Raw genomic sequence first — 23,789 nt, 5'->3', positions numbered from 1 at the left:
TTTGAAACCTTCCTTGAAAAAAATTCTCATTTTCATAGCCATCCTACTCGCGCATCTACCTAACTGAGGAGAGTCAACTTTTGTCCAAAAAATAGCATGAGTTCAAAAACCCTTCATGTCACTCCAACTATTGCATGGAACAAATTACCTACCGAATTAAAGGAATCGCATAATTTTAATGTATTCAAAACAAAATTGAACAATTCCATTCTAAACTATGACATTGCATTCCTCTCTACTCTATTATAATTGTAGATTGTATAACGTTTAATAGCTTTTTGTTATGAATTTATCAATTTGATTGGGATTGAGCTGGCGGGGACGATTAAATGCATGTATGTATGTATTTGTTTGCATATTCTAATTATTTGCGTATTTACAACGTGTACATATTTACATTGACATGAATGAAAAAAACACGGGTTAAAATAAACTTCCCCCCTGCAATGCAATGCGATTGTAGGTAAGTTGAAAATCTCCAAGACCACATGTGCATACGTACGAATGTAAAATTCGGGTAAAATGAAAAGTGGGGATGGGGGAGAGATAAAAATAGAACGGAAAAAGATGTAAATAAACCGTCGCAAACGCGCATACGGAAGTAGCTTCAGACGTACTTCACCCCAAACAGTCCCACCACAACTCGGGAACACTTAATTTCACTCTATTTCACCTATAGATTAATTTTTTGTAAAAATCTCATTTTGCCCCGACCACACCCCCTGGCGACGAGGGGGTGTGGAACAACTCGGGAACACTTAATTTCACTCTATTTCATCTATAGATTAATTTTTTATAAAAATCTCATTTTGCCCCAACCACACCCCTGGCGCCTAGGGGGTGTGGCACAACTCCGGAACACATAATTTTACTCTATTTCACCTATAGATTAAATTGCACTAAAAATCTCATTTTGCCCCAACCACACCCGCTGGCGCCGAAGGGGTGCGGCAAAATCGGGGAAACACTCAATTTCACTTAATTTCACTTAATTTCATTTAATTTCACTCAATTTCACCTAATTTTACCCATAGATTAAATTGCACTAAAAATCTCATTTTGCCCCAACCACACCCCCTGGCGCCGAGGGGGTGTGGCACAACTCCGGAACACATAATTTTACTCTATTTCACCTATAGATTAAATTGCACTAAAAATCTCATTTTGCCCCGACCACACCCCCTGTCGCCAAAGGGGGTGTGGTCCGGTTGCCCACAAAAGTTGATAGGATCCTCCCCCTGGGGTCCTATGTATGATGGCGAAAACCGATTTCGATTATCTCGATCCGTTCTCCTGATATCCTGCTGACAGACAGACAGACAGACAGACAGACAGACAGACAGACAGACAGACAGACAAAGTCTTCACATAAAGTAGCTGAAGCTACTTAATAAATGCTGTGTGGTTTGGAACAGTCGTACACTGATTTTTGGACTCGTTACTTCTCAGTTGGTTCGAGTCCAAAATAGCATTTCAAAGTATTTTGAAAGTGTGAATCCCCCTTGTGGAATTTGTACTGTATTGGGGGAGGGGAGGGGGGGGAGTATTTTCCAAAAAATTCGCTTCCTACAAACTTGTGTAAACAATAAGTTTGATTGAACGGGAGAAAGTAAGTAAGTTTTGTTTACTAGATTAATTAATTAGTATATGTACAACGAGAACAAGGATTTTGCATGAAATTGACTCGTATTTTACGCCTACGCGTATTTTTGCATTTTTCATATTTCTAATTTGAGTACGAGGCGCGAATTGTAAACATTTTTCTAGCCAAACCTCGGTTTTTAAAAATTCCCTAATTTTTTCGAATTATAGCTCAAATTAAAAAATTCGAAAACAACTCTTCCCATGGGGATCTAAGTTTTACACGTACCCAGTACCCGCAAAAGAACTGTTATAAGAAAAACTCATTTGTAGCGAACCCAGTTTATTGAATTTCGAAAAAATAAGTGCATTACTGAAAAGCCAATGAAATTTCGTATAAGAAACACTATTCACTTTTCAAAATGTCAATCTTTTAGAGCGACACGAGCCAGGAGTCTTGGTATACACCAAGCGATCGGAGTACGCAAGCGTTCCTGGAGAGATTGGCCTGATTTCTAGGCCGTTGAATTTTTTATGGATTTCAAACGTATGTGGAGTCTAGCACACACACATAGCTACAGTTTGGAAAATATATCATAGTTCAGAAGCCTAAACTTCGGCGACAGTGAATATTTTTCTTGATCTGAAATGGAGTCAGAAATTTGGGATTTCAACCACCCAATTACCATCTTGGCTACATGAGCAGGACCGGAGCCCTGCTTGAATGTCACGTCGCTGTTTTTGAAGACGTTGTGGTTCACGGGTTTCATAATTCGCTTGAAAACTGAAAAAAATAATTTTTGATACGAAATTTCACCCCCAGAGAAAGCAAATTCTATTTTTAGACCCAGTCCAACTTATGTCCAATAAAAAAATCATAAAACCAGGATGGTAGATAAGATGAACATTTTTGAAATTTTTACGAATAGTCTAGACTGGTGGGGTGTAGAAACGGTATTTTTGCTATTTTATTTGGGCTCACCCATAAAGTTTGGCTCATTTGTTGAAAATATCCGTTTCCACTATTCAAACGCGTACCGCGTGATCGGGTTCTGAAGGGTCTGTTTTTACTTGGCGTGTAGTTAGGAAGTGTTTCTCCTCTTGTCTTGAAGGCATAAGTCCAGGGTCCAGTTTATGGGCCTGGGACATGGTTTTACTTCATACATTCACTTGTGAGGGAAATTTTCTTAGGCTTCGGCATAGATTCGGACGAATCCAGTTTTACGCGCCTTGGGTAATTTTGGTGACCTTTTTGGCTGTTCCGTTCCACTTCTTTTGCGGTCGTCGACACTCCCAGTGTCACTGCATCATTTTATGGTGCGGTCGACCATCTTGCAATCAATTCCGATTTTTACTGAACAATTTAAAAATGTCGATTTTTTATGTTCACTAAAATGTTGCTGAAAAATTGAAATAGGCCATGTTCGCTGATCTATCATTTTGGCACCATGGGTCACAAAAGTTTTCGAAACATGGTTTCTGATGGATAATTGCATGGAGATTTCAATAAAAAATAGTACAACTTTCCAAAAAATTGGTTTGCCTGCTTAATTTACCCGAGAAATCTTATAACAGAACTTTAGCGGGTACTAGGTAAAAGACCAGCATTGTTAGATTTCGGAAAAAAATAAACTTCATATATAAAAGTACTAATAATAACTTTAATTATTTACATACATAGAGAGGCAAAATTAAGGTCATATATGAGGGTGGCTTTGTATTTAATCGCAAATATTTAATTCGATAATTAATTTTGTGCGTGTGTTCCCTAACTCAAAAGTTACACAAATTTCCAAAAATTTTTAAATATGGATCAATTCATATTTCTAGGTTTTTTTAGACATGTAAATATTTTAAATATTTTGATACTTTTGGAAAAAATGCGTACATCTTTTTCACATCAAGAATAATAATTTAAATATCCTAAATATCCAGAAATAACAATTTCAATATTTTAAATATCGAAAGATGATTTAAATTCATTTATTTATTGTAAATATTTCGACAATGTGAGATGAATTTCCCAAGTACAAAAAATCGAGATTATTAGATTTGAATTTGTTGGAGTTTTCGGACATATCTTGCAAATATGAAACTCATATTTTAGCGATTTTGGCACATATTTACAAAACAATCCACCCTCTTTTAACAATTGGGGTGCTCACGTTAAAGTCCTTCTTCCTAAATAAGTATTTAAGCTGTTAAAAAAACATTCTTATTTGCATAAATATAATCCTCAACAAAAATCCCATAATTTATTTCAAAAATCTCGCTAATTTGTCAAGATTTTGCTAAATTTGCAACAATTGTTGTGAGTTTATATATATGTATAAATAAATTTGAAGCGTAATAATTTACGCAAAAATTAAGCCAAATTTTAATATTTGTATCATTTTCTAGTTGCCAAGAGTGAAAAGTGGTGGAAGAAACAAGACCAAGGACAAGCTGAAACGTTGCTTCGGAATTAAAAAAAAAAACAAGAAAAGGTTCCAAAATTTATATTCCAATGCTTGCGTTTTCCATTATCCGTGTTTTTATTGACATTGTGGGTATTCACGTCACTAAAAAACGTCGCTTCGCAACACATCTTCGCAACTTTGCGGTGTTTGCAAAATCGGTGTCGTGAACGACTTAATTTTACATGAAAATGCGTAAATTGATTTGCAAAAAATAATTCATTCGACGGACAAGTGTAAGGTTGTCTGGCAACATTTCCAAAATTGAGGAGAAATTAAAATTTCACTTGACGACGAGTTTGTGAAAAATAGTTTACGACGATAATAGATGCTCTGTTGCTTCGCATGTTTCTTAAAAAATGAAGCAATCTGATTGGTTGTCGCATCGCAACTCTTCGCAAACATCAAGTTGCGAAGATATGTTGCGAAGCGACGTCTTTTACGAAGTTGACGTGAATACCCACATTGTTTTTTTTCACATACGTAGAGGCAGGTCAACTAATCACCTTCTCTTAACGGACAGACTGAAAATTCAAAGCAAATGTAGAGACGTTATTCTAAACGATGTCATTCTTAAGTATGAAAGTTTCAAAATTAAAATTTTTGATAAATTATTTATTGCAGGAATTTTATTATTCAGGAAGATATATATTTTTAGATCGTCAAGAAAGGAAACGAGGGCGATATCGACCAATGGTGAATTTATTTTTCGCTATAGGAAAAGAATTTACTCTTCGCGTTGGGACAACAATGACATTATCGCCGCAGGACAAGAATTACATCTTCAGTTAAGATTATTCATAAGTAAATATATTTAGATGTGCCGATATTTAAGTATTTAGAGGATAGACATTATCTTTACATAAATAGGTTGACATATTTTGTTACCTCGTGCATATGTATGTATTTATCTTGACATACTTATTTATTCATGTATGTACATAAGTATATATGTGGCTTGCGCATCGTAAACTCCGTTTCACATCTCGTGATATCATCACATGGAGTACATTAGCCGAATGAGCCGAATTATTTTATTATTTGACACCACTCATCTTAGTTTTGGCGTTTAAATTATTCAATTTCGTATGATTTTTACGCCAAAATAAAAATAAGTGGTGTCAAATAATAAAATAATTCGGCTAATGTACTCCATGTGATGATATCGCGAGATGCGAATTGGAGTTTAATTCATAAAAAGGATATGCACATTTGTCAGAAAGAAGTACTAACCTATTAGTACATATTGTATACATACATATACACATTTTCCCCTACATATTTACATGTACATACATACATATGTATATTAATATTTGAATATATGTATAACGTCGTAAATGCGTCGGAAAAGTACGTGTATGTACGTCTCAGACCGCATCCTGCGTGCGTATTGATCGATTTTCAATTTTAAAAGTGTCTTGTCTTTTTGTCGGATCTTAGCTGATGCTCGGATTATGATTTTCCATAGAGAAAGGAAAGCTAAACGTATTTACGATATTGCATGACATACAGATATTTGCGGTTAGATTTTTCCTTTGTGAGGATAGGGTTGAAATTATGCCAAGGGTAGTGGCAGAATTGGATTTTACAATTTGATGTATTTATGCGCGATGGTAAGAGGGTGAGGATGATTTTCGGTCCACCATTTCTGTTGCGGTTGAAGGGGTTTAATCCTTCTATACATGTTCATCTTGCATCTCGTTGTAATTTATACCCTGCGGTATAAGTTCTTATGGTAATTGTTGACTTATACAATTTCAGCGACGTTAATTTTGCTCCACCGACTAGGAATGTTGAGTTTTGGAGTTTGGAAAGTGGCTAAATCTTAGATCTTTTTTACAAGCAATTACAGAAGAGGCGGGTGGTTGAGTAATAGGTAATCGATAATATGAGTTAGGCCAGCCAAGCTTAAATGCAAGATATTCTGCTGGATTTGTTTGATGAACCGACAAGCCAGGTCATCAAATCGTGTGCCTTAAGGGGCTAACACAGCCTTAACACACCCGGTATATTCAGTAGCATGAGAAGTCAGTGAAAAAATTTAAGATTTTACAAAGACTTGTGTCTGCCGAACGGAATTTGGGTTTTGATTATTAAAAAATCGTGACTATGTTTAACATGGCAAATTTGTGCGATTCCTGGAGACGTTTTATGATAAAATGGCAGAATAAAGATTTCAGCAATCTTTTCATGCATATGCTTAATTGGTATATCAAGCTGAATTTCTATTAGACCTTGTGTCTGATTGAAAGAGCATCTAGTTAACTCATGATGATAATGTGAGAATCGTTGTTCCGTGGGGATAACCATCGTTATATTATGCTCCTCCAATCTTTTTTCTATGATATGTAACTGTTCTTTTAAAGTGACGTAATTAACGGGTTATGGCGAAAGGCGACAATTCACGTATACATGGTAGCGCCCCCTATTCACAAGTCTACTTAATTATACAAACATCAGCTCAGTTCTACACTCGAATTTGCAGCACAATTAAACTACCGTACGGTATTCGGTAGGGTAAACTTTATCCTCAGTCCAACAGTAAATATGTAACTGATTTGATTATGAAACCTATCAGTACCCAAAATGGTACACACACACTAAAAAGTCTTAGTTAAAGCTATCACACGGAAAGGTTCGACGTAAAATTGAGCCTCCATGTTACACGTTCGATTGGTTGCATAATGGCCCAGTTATGTTTCGATTCTATTTTTTGAGGATTTTGCCTCTAAAGCTTTTGACGGGACACAATTTTGTCTATACAGGTCGAATTGTTGATGTATAAACGCCATTACTGAAAGTGGGGATGTGGTTAACATCCCAAATGGTGAATTTTGCTCGAATAAACCAGGGTGTAAAAGGGTTAGAGACCTAAATATTAGTGGGTGCGCCAACAAGCCAAAAATGGTAATGGTTAGAAAATTTTAAATGGAGCCTCCAGGACCAAAATAAATAGTAGGTACTTAAAACTGGAGTCATGCCAAAAGACGAAGGATATGACGAAATTTTGTAAACTTAAACAAATTTAGAAATAGGGTTAAAAGTTAGGTACCTATATTAAGAGTGGATTGCCAAAAGGCTAAATATGGTAATGTTAATTTTAGAAAACGCAAATGAGGAATTATAAATGCCGATTATCCAAGCTCTGAAGTGTGGCCTTAATACATAAGTACATATTCGATTCATGTGAGTCCAGGGGAAAAGTTGTTAATAAGAGGAGAAATGAATATTGGTTAGTCTTCCCGGGATACGACTTTGGGGCGTTTTCCGTATTATACAGTTACACCAAGTAAATATTTTTGCAAACCTTTATCCAAAGATGCTGTCCTGGCACTCCGGCTCCATTTTTGCAACAATAAGTGGAATCCTTTCATGTGTGCCAAGGGTTGAGTTGTCGTGGTTCCGACAACTTGGCCCTTCTCTTTGCCCTAATTTTCTCTTCTTCCGGACAATTACTTAAGTTTCTCTTAACTGTTCTTCCAGTGGTATTGGGATTTATACTTATGTAATTCATATTGATTGACATGAGTAAAAGCATGGGGTGTGTTTCGGGGATTTTTGGGTATTATTTTGGTAATAATGAAATGTTCCGCTTTTTCGCCACACTTATATTTCTACTTCCAAAGCTACATTTATTCCTTTCCGTTCATATGTTCTTTGATTACAAATAAATAACTTAACCTATGATAGCCTATTCTTAACCTATTTTAGAGAAGATAATAATCTGGATCCGATGGACTGGGTCCTTTTGTGTTTTCAGACATAATTTGTAATTTGAATTAGGTTTACAATGAAATTTGTTTTGATTATAATTTTTGTTATTTCTAATACTTATTGCGAAGATACGCCAATCACGTTTTTCTGGACAATGCGACTTGGCAGATAAATTTTCTAGCTAGATACATATGTTGCTCAAGTGCCAACTATTGTACGGTACACGGTTGAAAAATCTTAGCAATGGTCCCTTGGAAAGAACCAGAAACGCATTCATTTCATAGGAACTTGTGGATGGGTCCTTTCCCATGATAAATTACACGTATTACACATACATCGTTGCAAATTAAGTATTACATTCTCGACGTTTTGGCCGCGTACAATTTGACCGTTACATATATGTATCATGTAACCTGGCAGATTCATACCTTTTTTGAAAAGAAAATATATTCCTCTTGCTAGAGTAATTTGGGTTGCGGGTTGTCAGGTTGATGCAGAACAATCGGTTGATGCAAATTCTGATATGGGTTCAGATAGGCTTTCTGAATATGTGGTCCAATTAGGATTCGCATTTTGTCGCCCGCAAAGGGTGCGTTGCATTTGGCCCAACAAAGATTCGTGGAGCTCATTATATGTTTTATTTTCCTGAGCCGGAAACATAGCCATAAATTGTTCGTAATGTTAAAAGATTACCTTGAAATCTGCATCTGTCTAATCATAAACCTTGGAGGCTAAATCCTGGGGGGAAGCCCTAGGGCAGGCATTTGTCGGGTCAAGCCGGGAGAGTTATATTTTGGTATTATGATAACTCTCTCTTATGAAACAATGTTCATTCTTTTGCAATTCTTATCCTAATTACTGAAAACTTTATTCATTTATACTTGCCTAAGTTGTTGAACTAACCTACTTATCTTGATCCGGTGGTGGTCTGGATCTCTTCTTCTTTGTTTGGTCCATTGGTTTTGTTAGGTTCACCGTGACTATACTGTGAATTCTTTTGCGTATAGGTAAGTTATCTGCATATAAATTATTCTTCGTATATCGAGGACAAACTTCGACTTACAATGGAGGTCTCCCAACGTATGCTAACAGATTTGGACCAAACCAGTGTGAATCGATTTCAAATTTAATTAGTATGAAATTTGCGAATGGCACTATGTATCTCCCAATGCGCAAGTTTGGCGGAGATATTTGCATCCAAAGCGGGAAAAATGCGCAGGAAATTTGGAAATTGAAAACTTTGTCAGCCTTGGAGTGCGTTTTCTTCTCTTTTTATGCAAATATATCCGCCAAACTTTCGCATTGGGAGATAGTGCCATTTGCAAATTTCATACTAATTATATTTGTGATCGATTGACACTAGTTGTGTCCAAATCGGAGAGCGTACGCTGGGAGACCTCCATTGTTAGAGGTACATTTATCCAATGCTAGACGGTAATAGGATTGGGTTATTTCAAAAGGTTGTTTTCAAAAGAGCATTTTCATGCTCCCACAACACTCCCAAACTTTAAAACTTCGTCATCCTCGACGAAGCAATCGATGGTATGGTAATGGTGTTACAAATTTTTATAACATGTGTAAATGTTATAAAAAAGAGAAGAATTTACGAATTTAAGAATTTCATACAAATGATGTAATAAGACTAGGATAAAATACACATGGTTTCGCATTACTGCTGACCTATCATATTTTGGTTGGAGACAAGATCATCATTTAACCGCAAATTTATGAGGCGTTTCTTTCACATACATTTTTCTACTGGTACAGCCAAATAGTGGTGTATTGAGTTTTAACAGAGATACAATTTTCTTCATTTCATTTGCATAAATTTAGTTAACAATGAAAACTTTTTTAATTTTACTTTTCGTTATTTCTACTGTCTATTGTGAAGATATTTTAACTGCGTTGTCGTGGTCCATTTTAAAGGTGTGATGATGATTAAAGGGTGGGCCTAAAATCTCTCCGCCTATTTGTGTGAGATGTGCCGTCCAAATGTTGTCCTGAATCCGCTGCCTGGTGCTTAGGATGGTTGACAATAGGTCAAGGCGGCACTATTTTGTCAGATTAAAAATTCCCACGAAAAGTAGCACCAGTTGAGAAGCGACTCTATAAAGTTGGAAAGTAATTGTCACTGAAGATGTGGAAACTTTATGCACACCCTGTAGTCGGAGAAAGTCAAAAAATTGGGGTTATATCTCCCTGAATGATTGATATTGCACAACATTGTTTCTAGTTCTAATCTCATTTATTCCATCATTCACCCTTAAAAACTATCTTAACGTATACTAACTAACTAACCTAAATAACCTATCCAACGAAGAGGACTTGTAGTCGGAGAGAGGACATGTTGTATTCGGATCTCTCTCCGATCCTATTTCTGGACGTGTTTTCTTCTTTTTATGCAATAGACCTGGCTTCCGGCCAACTCTTTTTCGAATCACCTCTCTTTTGCGGAGAAATTATGTATTCATGTGGACGAGCATTTTCATACTCGCCAACAGTATGACGGTTTAATTTTTAATAACTGTATTGAGGATGAGGAAGTGGCAAACTTTTCCCATACAGTAACAAATAGGACAATAAGTGAATATATATATTTATAATCAGTGTGTGCAGAGCATAAAGGCAGGCAGTGCTTTTTTCCCTGCCTCTTTGCCTTTTTGCCCCAGAAGAAGCTGTGCCGTTTTGCCTTTTTGCCCTTTTGCTTATTTGGGGCGAGATGAGACGAAAACTCCGTGATAAAATTAAAGTGAAAGTTATTCATTGCATATTTTATACTTTTCGCAAATATGAGCTTTAGAGTCAAAATTTGATTAATTAAGCTGATGGCGATGTATGTAGAAACAACGCTGAAGATATCTAGAGAAAAGTATTCAACTAATTTGAAGTATTGATGAAAGTCAGAATCCTCCAAGACAATTAAAAAAAACATATTCGTCGGACTAACTCTAAAACCACGTAAGTGCATTCGCTTCTTAATTCGAAATCCACCTATGTGCAGTAAGTAGTTAATTCTAAATCCACCTAAGTGCAGTCAATAGTTAATTCTAAATCCACCTAAGTGCAGTCAATAGTTAATTCTAAATCCACCTAAGTGCACAAGAAAAACGGGGAAAAAGACCTAACTGCAATTCCAAAATTATACAGAGTTTATTAATTATGCAAATCATACTATGAGCTCTAATATGAAAGTTTTTGCCAGATATGAGGCTAGTGCTGCGAAAACGTTCGAAATTTAAAAACCACAGGTTCAGGGGGTGTGGTTCTTGCGCCTATTTTAAACTTAAAAAAGACCTGGCTGGTAACCTATCTTTTTTATCAGTCCCATAAGGAAATTCTAAAAACGGGATAAATTAAAAATTCACTCCCTCAGGGGGTGTGGTTCTCGGCGCCTAAATTAAGCTTAATAAAGACTATCAACCATATAATCTATCTTTTTTCTATCTGAATTAGATGAACGGTTCAGGATATTAAAAACTGTGAAACAAAATCTTTATTGGGTGTGCCCAGAAGCATGCTATTTAATTTTACGAATGTTTCTAATCCGATTTATACTTTGTCAGTACAATTAAATATGATATTCCATGAATTTATGAAACTTAATTTAGCGACCAAGAACCACACCCATTGAGAGTGTGGTTTTAAATTTCGAATATTTCATTGGGGTTCTTTTGGTTGAAAAAAGACATATTGCATGCTAGATAGTCTATATTAAGCTTAATTTAGGCGCAAGAACCACACCCCCTGAACCTGTGGTTTTTAAATTTCGAACGTTTTCGCAGCACTAGCCTCATATCTGGCAAAAACTTTCATATTAGAGCTCATAGTATGATTTGCATAATTAATAAACTCTGTATAATTTTGGAATTGCAGTTAGGTCTTTTTCCCCGTTTTTCTTGTGCACTTAGGTGGATTTAGAATTAACTATTGACTGCACTTAGGTGGATTTAGAATTAAGAAGCGAATGCACTTACGTGGTTTTAGAGTTAGTCCGACGATATTGCATATTCTGGAATTTCTTTAATACGTTATAAACGACAATAAATCGGATTCAATCGTCAAAAATTGAGCAAAAAGGCAAAAAGGCATGTAGAAAAAGCAAAAAGGCTGCCTTTTTGCACACACTGTTTATAATGTAGTAGATACTTTAATATTTATGTATGCGTTTAGTAAATTATGTATGGTTTCATAAATAAATATGTAATTTTATTTGAAACTCGTACATATCACACTTAACGGAAATAAATAAAATAAAATATGTAGAGAAATCCTATCGGATAATCATTTTTATCATTAGTCTTTAGTAAAGACTCTTTACGCTACGCATTAAGGTTAAAGGGTTGAGGGTTTATGTATGAATCTTACAAAATGTGACGTCTAATATGACGTTGATATATTAACAAAATATATATCTATCAATAACCTGGCAATGTGTAGTTAAAAAAATATTTGTCATTGGTAGAACTTTGTCTAAATGTGTGCATATTTACACATGTGAAACTGTGTTAAACAATATCTTGATCCTATATATTATATCCTGATATTTTATTTGGAATAATAATTTGTGTATGTCCCAAATAAATATGTGTAATACATATGTACATATGTAAGTATTTTTTTAAGCAAAATAAATAAAATAAATTTTGTGAATTAAGTCACGTAGACATTTTGTACTTCTTGCATTCTAAACAATTTGGAGATAAGTTGTTACCAGCGGAGGTACTACATATAGATAATTGTGCTTTGTTTTTGTGTAATGATTTTTTTCACCAACGAGAAAGGAGTCAAAAATTCGTATGCCAATCAAACTTAAAATCGTTATTTAAAATATTAAACCTTAAAAAGACAAATCTTGCATTCAGATAATAAAAATGCTCAATCCTTGAAAATAACGACGTCACCTGTGTTTAGTCAGAGCTGGGTGATTATTGGTTTTTGAGGGTGGATTAAGGATTATGGATTAACGATAAAACAATGTGGATTGTGATTAAATTATTTTCGTGAGATTAATTCATGTCAGGATTAATCCGGATTAATCCATAAATTCTGAAAATTTCGGGATTATGGATTATGGATTAATAATCCGGATTAATTTGGTGATTAATGATTTTCACTATATCTAGCGCAAAAAATTTCAACTACGTGGTTTCACATAAAAATGACGCCAGTTTCAATTGATATATGTATGTAGCACAGGGCAGCGAGAACTTGTTGATTCTTCAAATGGTAGCTGACAGAACAACATTGTGAGAACTTGAGACTTCAAGCTACACTGTGGGATGAATGGAACTATGGGAATTGAACTGAGTAATCCAGATTGAGAATTAATCATGAATACGTAATCATGATTAGTAATCATGATTGGGATTAATCAGGATTAGTAATCCGTAATCACGACTATGGATTAATGAAATCAAATGGGATTATTCCCGGATTAATTCTAATTCCAGAAAAATCGGGATTATGGATTGGGATTAATCTACAAAAAAACTTACATTGCCGGATTAGGGATTATGGATTAATAATCCACAATCCGGGATTAAAATCCATAATCCTTAATCAGGATTATCCCAGCTCTGTGTTTAGTAAATGGATATGTTACTCTCGTCCCCATAATATTTACGCAAAAACAGCTATTGTTTACTAAATATACCACCGCGAGTGGTATAATTTGTCCACAAATTATTTAGAGTGTACCTAGTAGGACCATAAGTTCCCGCACAAGCATTTCTTGTGATAAATCACAAAGTATTAGAGCTATTGGCTAGAAATATTTATGGATAAGCAAGGCACTAATATTGTTTAGAAATCATAACTTCTTTTTCAAAATTTCCTCCACGGGCTTCTGCACAAGACAAAAGTCGTGGCGGAAACTGCTCGATCGCGGCACGCACGGCTTTCATGGGAAAAGCGACCAGATCTTCTGTTGGTTTGACCTAAGGGCTTCCACACTTGTGTGCGATTTAGAAACATAGTTGTATCTATAATTTTCACCACCAGTCATAATTTAGGGGATTGAGGTCTGCAAATGCTGAGGACCGTTCTTGGGAACAAAAAAGTCGAGAAAATCCGTCTGAAGCCAGTTTTGGACAATTTTTCACCATGCGCAGGAGCAGAGTCTTGTTGAAATTTCCAATGTTGGTTTTCGGGGACTTCATGGTTTAGGTTTTTAATTATTTGCTCTAGAACACTCTGAAAATAATTTTTGCCTCGAACTTGTACTATTTGCGGTAAAAATCAGAGATTTTAATTTCTCCAAGCAAGTTGCTCCCATTCGCGCCATGACAATGACTTCTTATTGACTTCTGCACACCTAAGTGGATGCCAAGCTTCCGTGGAGCAAATATCTGGTCATTTTTTAATTTTTCTCCTGGGGAAAAGTGTAGAACACTTTTCCCATGAAAACCGTGCCGCGATCGAGCAGTTTCCGCCACGACTTTTGTCTTGTGTAGAAGCCCGTGGAGGAAATTTTGAAAAAGAAGTTATGATTTCTAAACAATATTAGTGCCTTGTTCATCCATAAAAATTTCGAACAGATAGCTCTAATACTTTGTGATTTATCACAAGAAATGCTTATGCGGGAACTTATGGTCCTACTATGTATATGGAAACGCGGGGACATGATTCGTGCCCCAGAAGAGGTTAATATACGATATTCTAATCAGCTAAAACTTAAAAGGGAAATAAATAAAGTCATGCCAATTATGAGTAAAAAGAAGTTTTTTTTAAGAAGGCATAAAAGAAATCGCCCGATCGATGTCGCCATGAATAACTGATTTATTAAGGTATACGTTTTATGTACATTTGCCCATTGCTTCATTATTTATCTGTCTAGTATTCGGCTGTAGCATAAATTTCACGTTCCACTTTTAAAGTTTGAGTTTGACTACTGAATAATTCAAAAATGCCGAAAGGTAGAGATCAAGGGGTTTTAAATTCTACATAAAAACGTATTAATCCACGAAGCTAGTATTTCGAATTAGTACTGGTTAAAGGCTCTACTTGAGCAGCATAAAAATACAAACCTCGTCATAGCAAATAACCTTCTTAAAGCCGCCGTACCTGTCCTAATTTAACATGCTAATAAATACAACAAAATTCTGTGTGACACGGTGTTACAATCTGCTTCAAATCTGACCAAAGTTCTATATATGTAACAATGTAACAAAATAAAAAAAACGTCTACGTAATCATTACCAAATAATAATACATTCGCGAATAATTTCATCGGTAAATTATTAAGAATGTAATATTCTACAAAAAAACCATGGCTACGCTGGGAATGTGGAAACTGCTCAATCTATTCGTACACCTGTACGGGAGTAAATTACGGTTGATGAATTACAAAGTAATCGTTCCAGCCAGGAAACTTCTTCTATGTTCCCCAGTTCCAAAAAAGAGACAATGTTTCCTCGTAATGTGCACGTTATGCTTCGCCCTTCACGCTCTACTCTGCTTTGGAATGCTGGCTCGGAAACTTTCGAGCAAACGCTCAACCGAACCTGGTGAAACTGACACGACTCAAATTCTGCGGACCTATTTGCAATTACTGTCAGCCTTCTTGTCCGCTGCGGTGGGTGCGATGAATTACGTAATCTGTTGGACACCCGTCGTGGCATCGTGCATTCTTAACAACATTGTCAAATTCCAGGAGAAAGCACGTGGTAAGTGGTGTGATTGATTTAAGTGTAGCTAAATTTCGGTGTCGAGTGAATTTGGTACACTCTAAGAAACCCGGTAACTAAGTTATTACCAGGCGGAGTATCTATGTATGTGACTCTACCGCATGGTAATTAATTTATTGTTGAATGGTAGAAAATTAGTTACCAACTGGTAATATTTTCAAATTTCGCGACCGGGGTTGATACCGGTTTGGTAACAAAATGTCTACTACTCAATAATTAATTAATCACCATGCGGTAGAGTCACATAGACATGTACTCCGCCTGGTAATAACTTAGCTACCGGGTTTCTTAGAGTATAGGGTCAGTTTGCTTTCATTTCCGTTGCCAAAAATCATTTCTTTAAACACCTTAAATTTCAGAAGTTACCCGAATCAAGGATTTCCAGCGAAATAAATACGCCATAGTTGAAGCAGGAATGCTCCTTATGCTGATTGGGACCTACATAATCCTCTTTGTTACGGGACCGATCGCCATTTACGTCGGAGTTGATCCACTCAGCGAACTGTTCGGTAACCAGGATGAGTACGGAGTGGTGGGAAAGATTTCGCTAATTTTAGTCCGCTTGGTAATATTTCTTATTGCTCTTCTTGAAATCGCGAAATCGTCGAATGCCCTCTTCATCGTGACCTTGTTGGGAATTTGTTCGATAAACGATGTGCTCAGCGATTTGAGTAGAGCGGCGAGAATCCGCCGAATTTTGGGAGGGTTTAAGGAAATAAAGTTGTATAGGGAACTTTTCATCTGGAATAAGTACACGAATCAGAATTTCTGCTCGTTTGAGGCCCCCCCACTAATTTTTTTTGGTAGTGGGGTGATCGTGTTGACGTATTATGGGACGATTAGGATGTACGGTAAGATGGCGGTGTTGCCTTATTTGATTAATCCCATCACATGGGTTTTGGCGACATTTTTCCTGGTGCTGTTAGTCCCTCATGCCGCGAATTGTTGGGAGTATGCGAATACTTTTTTGCGACAGAAGAGGAATTGTTGTGATTTATTGAAAGCTCAGAGGAAAGTTTGGAAGTCGATGAGACCCTTGAATATTCAGGTGGGACCGTTTGGCGTGATTAGGAGGGGGTTAAAGTCCTTGGTGATCAAGTATATTGTGGATAATACGATAACGCTGTTGTTAGCGTTTTAGAAAGTGGTTAAGGGACGTATGTATTGTTATAAATAATATTATCCATTCAAACGTACATAAATAAACCGTCGTAAACGCACATACGGAAGTAGCTTCAGACTCACTTCACGCCAACCACTCCCACGACATCACGGGAACACTTCATGTCGCTGTATTCCATGTATAGATTCAGTTTCAGCGAAAATCTCATTTTGCCCCAACCACACCCTCAGGTGCCCAGGGGGTGTGGCATAACCCGGGAACACAAAATTTCCGTGTATTTGATCCATTGATTAAATTACACTAAAAATCTCATTTTGCCCCGACCACACCCCCTGGCGCCGGTGAGTGGTCCGGTTGCCCCTAAAAGTTGATAGGATCCTCCCCCATGTATGATGGCGAAAACCGATTTCGGTTATCTGAATCCGTTCTCTTGGTATCCTGCTGACAGACGGACAAAGTCTTCGCATAACGTAGCTGAAGCTACTTAATAATTGTCTTTATTAGCTCATCCAAGGAATACACATTGAGCACTATTAGTATTGAATTGGTAAATAAAATACGAGTTCTAATTAAATATTTCTTAATAATATAAATATGTGTCTTTAGATAATCGTAAAATTTTAAGTAAATTTGTCATTTCCCTTCTGCTGATGTAATAGTAAGATTTCTACGTAATAAGCAGAAAGCGGATATGTATGTATTTCAGGGTATTCCGACCTGGGTTTTCATGGGTTGGGTTTTATTGGGTTTTAATGGGTTTTAATGGGTTGTAAATGAATAAAACCCACTGGGTTATACCATGTTAAGTGGGTTTTATTTGGGTTCTAATGGGTTTTATTGGGTTTTAATTTAGTTTTACCTTAAAACTGCATTCTAAAAGTTAAATACATCTCCTATACGTTAGAAGACGTTATCTCGATCCATTCTAAAGCAGTTTATTTCATTACTATTCTAAATTCGGAAAAAATCAACAATCGACTCAATCCTTTGGCATCACAGATTTCAAGTGTTATAAAACAAAAATAATTTCCGGATAGATACAAATTCAGAATTATTTTTGTTAAGTTACTACTTAAAACTAATAAAACCCAATAACACCCATTTAAACCCAATAAAACCCAATAAAACCCATTATAACCCAAATAAAACCCAATTAGCACGGTAAAACCCATTAAAACCCATGGGTTTTATAATTTTTGATTAAAACCCTGGGGTTTTCCGAACCCTGATGTATTTATAGCTTTTTCATGCAAAATCAAATCGTGCTAAAACTTCGTATACCTATATTTTTATCATATCTAAGCACCATCGCAAAAATTCAACCATAGTTTTCCATATTTAGCATATTTTAGGGTTTTCGTACATATCGAGTATTCTCATACATATTTTGAGGATTTTTCGTACATATTTTCCTGCATATTTCGAGTATTTCTCTAAATATAAATATTTTAGCAGATATTTCGAAGCTTTTAATGTACAAATATTTTTCTTCATTCAGAAATTACAGTTTCCTCAAAATTATATTTCATAAATATAGTGGAAAATTTAAGTTGAAACAATTTTTTTATGTGCATATTTTCATGTTTTTTAACTACGTATGTATATATTGCATACATATTTTGCAAAATTTACGTACATATATGTACGAAAACACTCTGAAAAAAATCAATAACCGTTGGTATTGATACGTGACTCTACCGCGTGGTATTGATCCGGTATTGAATTAATACTACGTGGTAAAAAATTTAGTACCAATTAGTATTAAAATTATTACCATGAGGTATAATTTCAATATCGGTCCTATACTAATATGGTATAACCGTTTAATACTAATGCGGTAGAGTCACGTATCAATACCGTTAAGTTTTTTTCAATACCAAGTTTCTAAGTGTGCATATCCGCACTCTGGTAATTAGCTACTAGCTACATGTTATGTCATTTCAAATGATAGTTCGTAAATAATTCATTTGATAATTTGACATTTACTTCCAGGCATAAGCGAAACGTACATAAATCCACTTAATTCTTTGTTAAGTAAAATGAATGTTTTATTAAATTTGTCATGTTTTGTACGGGTGGAGCCTAAATACTGAGGACCCCTGGCCTCTGAACTCACATCTGTTCACTTTCATTCATGTGCCTGATCATGATAGAGAATGATGGTTATTAATGAAAATGAATTTCATGTGATTTGAATAAAAATAAGTAAAAGGTTCATCCGTTTCGGAAGAGTGACTGTGCATAAAACGATTTCTCACTGTTTTCATTCTTCATCCTATACTTAATAGATACATGGGGCGAAGTAAGAAATGAAGTCAAACGTCGTAATAATTAATAAAAAATAGTGATGGAATCTGCAACCCATTTCCCTCATGAAACTTTCTTTGCGAGCGAAGAAAATGCGAATTCTCGCTCAGGAACTTCGTCGTAATTTCATTTATGTACGTATTCATCCAGATATCAATAATACAGGATGTTTACAGATTTTGTGGAAAGACAATTACATCTATTACTTTTGAACGCGTAATCCAATTTGCACCAAATTTGGCACACACAATCTCGAAGGTCACGACCACACCTGCCCAAAGTTTCAAATTTCCATCTTCAAAGATGGCCCCTAAAAGTTACCCGAAAGTGGGCGAACCTTAAAAGCGGTTTCCGAAGCTAATTTGGCCGCGAAAAGTGCCCAAACGATAATCCAAAAATTTGGAACCCATCTTATCGTGTCCCCCACATATAATTGTATCAATTTTGTAAGAAAACGCCAGTAACTAGTTTCATCCGACCAACGTATGCGACGAAATGCATACCCCTCAAAACGATGAATTCTGCCACCCTGAAGAACATTGATCGCCACGATGGCAATCAGAATCCTGCAACCAAAAGACAGGTCACAATGCAATCCCAGGTGTCTCCCGGACACGTTAATCGTATTGTATAGCACAATTTTAAAAAAGCCTTGCAGAGGAAGGCGAAAGTCCGCGCACTTAAATTTACCCATCTGGGAAACAAAAAAACTAACAGTCGGAGGCTGTTTGAAGGTCATGTTGGGAATAAAAATTCCGAATTCGTCGTCACATTGGACGAGACACTCTGCTGCCTTCAAAACTTCAACAGCACAAAAATAATTTGCTGCAAAACCGACCGAAAGCAGATTTCAAAGCATGGGTCTGAAAAGAAGGAAAAGTTGTCTGACTGATTCCTGGTGGCAGGTGCAATGACGGACCGTGGAGTGCGAACCAGAGCTCCACGCCGCCGATTTTACGCCGGCGCGCCGCCGACGCCGACCGGATTTGACACGCCGCCGCCGCCGAGAAAATCCATCGGCGCGCCGCCGAGAAAAAGATACTTCAAACAATTAAAACAAGAAAAAACGATCAAAAATGTCGAGATTTTGGTTTTAACGGTTTCATTTGTGATTGACATTGGGAAAATGAATATTTTTTTCCCGATACGCAATCTTAATTGGAGATCAAATTTTCACTCCATTTAAAGAATCGATAACGGATATTTTAAAATATGTACATTTTGGGTACATACAAATTGAGTACATAAATACTAGACTTTTCGAAATTACCGTTGCTGTTTTTTGAGAATTTTATAATTTGCTAAGTCCTGCGGTTTTTTTAAACTATCGATTAGAAAAATTTCATTTTATGAAAAATTAGCCAATGGCTCCAGTCGAGAAATATTTTTGAAATTCTAGAAAACTTGAATTAACATTGCGAATTAACATAAATTCAAAAAATATGGGTCGGCTTATTTTTTCGTTGAACCGATTAAAATTAGTACGCGAAATACATGACTCTGTCAGAGAAAGCTGAATAAAGAGGTCAGATATGATCACTGACTGATAAACAGAGGCAGAAATATCGGCGCGCCGCCGCCGAGCTCCCAAACGGCGCGCCGCCGCCGCCGACGGTTTTCACCACTCACGCCGCCGCCGCCGATTTTGCAACGGCGTGGAGCTCTGGTGCGAACATTGATACCTGTTGGGTCTAATGCAAAAATAAACTCGAAGTACTTTATGGACAGTGTTTTACATAAGTTGTTGGAGGTCAAAATTGCAAAGAAGCAATTTGGGGAGCCTGACAAGGTTTGCATCCATCACGACGCGACATTTTCATATACGACCGTATTTACCCAACCGGACCCCCAAGATGTAAAGGCAAACCCCGGAATGACCTCGATATCTTTTTCCGGGGTACACATTAAGTAATCTGACACCACTCTGATGGATTTTTTTGGGCTTGGATGCCTAGAACAAATCCTTTTCAATGGAAGAGATAAAAAATGTCTGTTGTTTGGAAACCCCTTTCATCGATTCCTCCACTTTGAGGTTACTTTTTGCGCTCATTTTTGAAGATAGAAATTTGAAACTTGGTACATGTGTGACCGTGATCTTGGGGATTGTGTATTCGAAATTTGGCGCCAAAACGGATAAAGGGTTCGCAGTTTACCCATAAAATTGTCTTTCCACAAAATCTGTAAACACCCTCTGTATTCCAACGTACATAAGTGATTACGCAACGCAATTACTTTCGGTCGACTTATTTGTAGTATTTGTTACTTTTCCTGTAAATATTTTATTCTCGATGTTATCTAAGATATAGTGTAATGATTTCCAATCAGAAGATTAGTGACCAAACTACAACTCTTTATGCAATTATCGTCACATAATTTTAAAACTCTTCTGGGAAAGCTATCAAATATGGATATTTTCTGGTTTGGATGATTGAGATTTTTCCTTTAGACTGGATGGGCCATAATTCCTTTTATTTTGTACTAGCCTATAAGCCTGTCTTAAAGACGGTCCACAATTATAGTTTTGAGTCAACAAACAAAGCATTAGATGAAAGCATTAAATAAGGGGAGGGATGCATTAGTCTGTATCGAAATAATTCGAGAGTAAACATACATCTAAATGTAGTAAAACTACCAAAAGTCCCGTTCAACCTTCAAAAACAATCCTGCATTGTGATTGGTTGCCGGCTTTCTACGGAGCTGTTATCTTTATCTAGCAAATAGTATCCAGACAACGCTTATCAGTATTTGTTGTACCAGATGTTGTAGCAATTTTTGTACCAGATGTTGTACCAGATGTTGTAGCAATTGTTTTACCAGATGTTGTACCAATTGTTGTACCAATTGTTGTACCAATTGTTGTACCAATTGTTGTACCAAATGTTGTACCAATTGTTGAACCAAATGTTGTACCAGATGTTGTACCGGATGTTGTATCAGATGTTGTAACTCAAATCGTAACCATAATTATAGTCGTGCTGTGATTGGTGGAGCCAGAAAGCTGGCAACCAATCAGAACGCAGGAATGTCACAGAAAAGTTCACGGGACGGACTTTTCGAAATTATAATATAGATACACCATTATTTTCAACCTGTAAAATTGTTCTCATATATTCGATTCTGCGTGCAAATCTTTCTCAGGATGTGAATCCCAAAAAATGTTTGTCACATATGTACCTATCCCATCGTATTTCCGACAGTTTGTTGAAAATAGCAATATGATGGAAATTCATGTAGAAAAATAAAAAATAATATAAGGATTATGGAACCATCCTGTATTTAAATACATGTAGTTAAATAACACATATATGTAGGTACTTACCTGATTTGTTTTTCTTAAAACACGCGACGTCGTTAATCGACAGCCTATATGGAGTTATAGCAGCATTTTGTACAACTTCCCAACTTGGCAATTCATTTAACAAAGTGTTTTTATGTACATGAAATCCATGCCGCAAGACTAACGTATGAAAGGGAACAGTAGTATATAGGATCCTGGTTGCTCCTAAAACACCACGTCGTACTAACAATGCGATGGTGTGAAGTGTAACCCTCCGATTTGGCTGAAATTTTAAAATTAGGTGGTCCAAGCCAATACAACTAACGTTTCTTCAGGCAGTTTGTGCGATGGTGAGAGTTACTCAAAATATTTGAGGTCAAAGTTCAAAAACGGCCGATTATTTTCAGGCGGAGTGAGAAAACCCCACTTCCATTCTCTTCCCCCCGCTTTGATTTTATTCAGGTGTCTCGCTCACGCATACGCCTTCATGCACAAGCACAAGCTTTGATTCAAAATAATAAAAAATAAACATTATTAATTATAGCTTAAAAAGCAATTAATACGCATTATGCATACATACTTAATTTAATTCATAGCTAAATAAGTGAGATTTTTACTTATTTCTAGATATCTCTTCTTATTTTACATAAAAGTTAATTTATATTATAAATTCGCCAACGGCAAATAAACATGGAAAAACGAACTTGCTTTCCATTTCGAAAGCGTTGGTTATTCTAATATCCAATTATATACTAATATTTTAAGTGCTCCTGTGTTTGTTCCAATGATTCGATATTGTTGGTACTCGAGCGGATTATGGGGTGATACCGAAAAGCCCGAGTTTAAAAATGTAAGCGAAGTTTGTTTTGGAGAAAAAAATATTTGTATTGGATTTATCGGACGACATGGTTGTTTTAAAAATGCAGATATATTTATTCCTAGCTTTCAATACACACTTGTATCATCTTCAGGGACAATTTTCGAAATCAAAATCCTCAAAAAAATATTAGTTGCGACCTGAATTGTGGCAATCCCATATTCATCAAATTCAGCTGGTGCAATTTATCGTATTGTTCTGTGGACTTTTATGAAAATAATCAGATTGTCACATGTGCAATGAATAATTAATATTTTTCTATAAAAAATTAAATTTAAAATTGTTGAAATTAATTACTTTTCGGAGTGCAAATCAAAGCGAGGGGAAGAGAATGGAAGTGGAGTTTTCTCATTCCGCCTGAAAAAAATTGGCCGTTTTTTGAACTTTGACCTCAAATATTTTGAGTAACTCTCACCATCGCACAAACTGCCTGAAGAAACGTTAGTTGTATTGGCTTGGACCACCTAATTTTAAAATTTCAGCCAAATCGGAGGGTTACACTTCACACCATCGCATTGTAAGAATACGTCTTACAGTAGGAGGATTCATTATTCCACGGGTTTTTTGATCTAGTTAATTCCACAAGTTTTAAATATTTCAACTTTTTAGTAGATGCAGCCCAGAAGGATTGTGGAGGGATGCCGTTCCTATTTTCCAAAAATGCCATAAAGGACAAAGGTAAGAATGTTTGACCTGAAAGGTTAGTTTTCAGTTACCTTGAGTATTTTTAATTCAAGCCTTTAGTTTTTTGTTGATTGCCCTTTTC

At 36.2% G+C, this 23,789-nt stretch overlaps 1 long non-coding RNA gene across 3 annotated transcripts; it reads left to right on the top strand.

Annotated features, from left to right (window-relative positions):
• Positions 1-1,471: 1,471 nt before the first annotated feature.
• LOC118437821 lies at positions 1,472-23,701 on the top strand. 3 transcript variants are annotated; one of them, XR_004836385.1, is made up of 5 exons: positions 1,472-1,609; positions 3,982-4,126; positions 4,525-4,614; positions 4,696-4,841; positions 23,633-23,701. It is a non-coding gene; the product is annotated as an uncharacterized LOC118437821 (long non-coding RNA). The 3 variants fall into 3 exon arrangements; XR_004836386.1 differs by lacking the exon at positions 23,633-23,701 and having other exon boundaries at positions 3,982-4,067; positions 4,696-4,924; XR_004836384.1 differs by lacking the exon at positions 23,633-23,701 and having other exon boundaries at positions 4,696-4,924.
• The last annotated feature ends 88 nt before the right edge of the window (positions 23,702-23,789 follow it).

This window comes from Folsomia candida, unplaced genomic scaffold (genome assembly GCF_002217175.1).
Source record: "Folsomia candida strain VU population unplaced genomic scaffold, ASM221717v1 Fcan01_Sc016, whole genome shotgun sequence".
In the NCBI taxonomy this organism is placed as follows: domain Eukaryota; kingdom Metazoa; phylum Arthropoda; class Collembola; order Entomobryomorpha; family Isotomidae; genus Folsomia; species Folsomia candida.
This window is presented reverse-complemented; position numbering and strand designations above follow the sequence as displayed.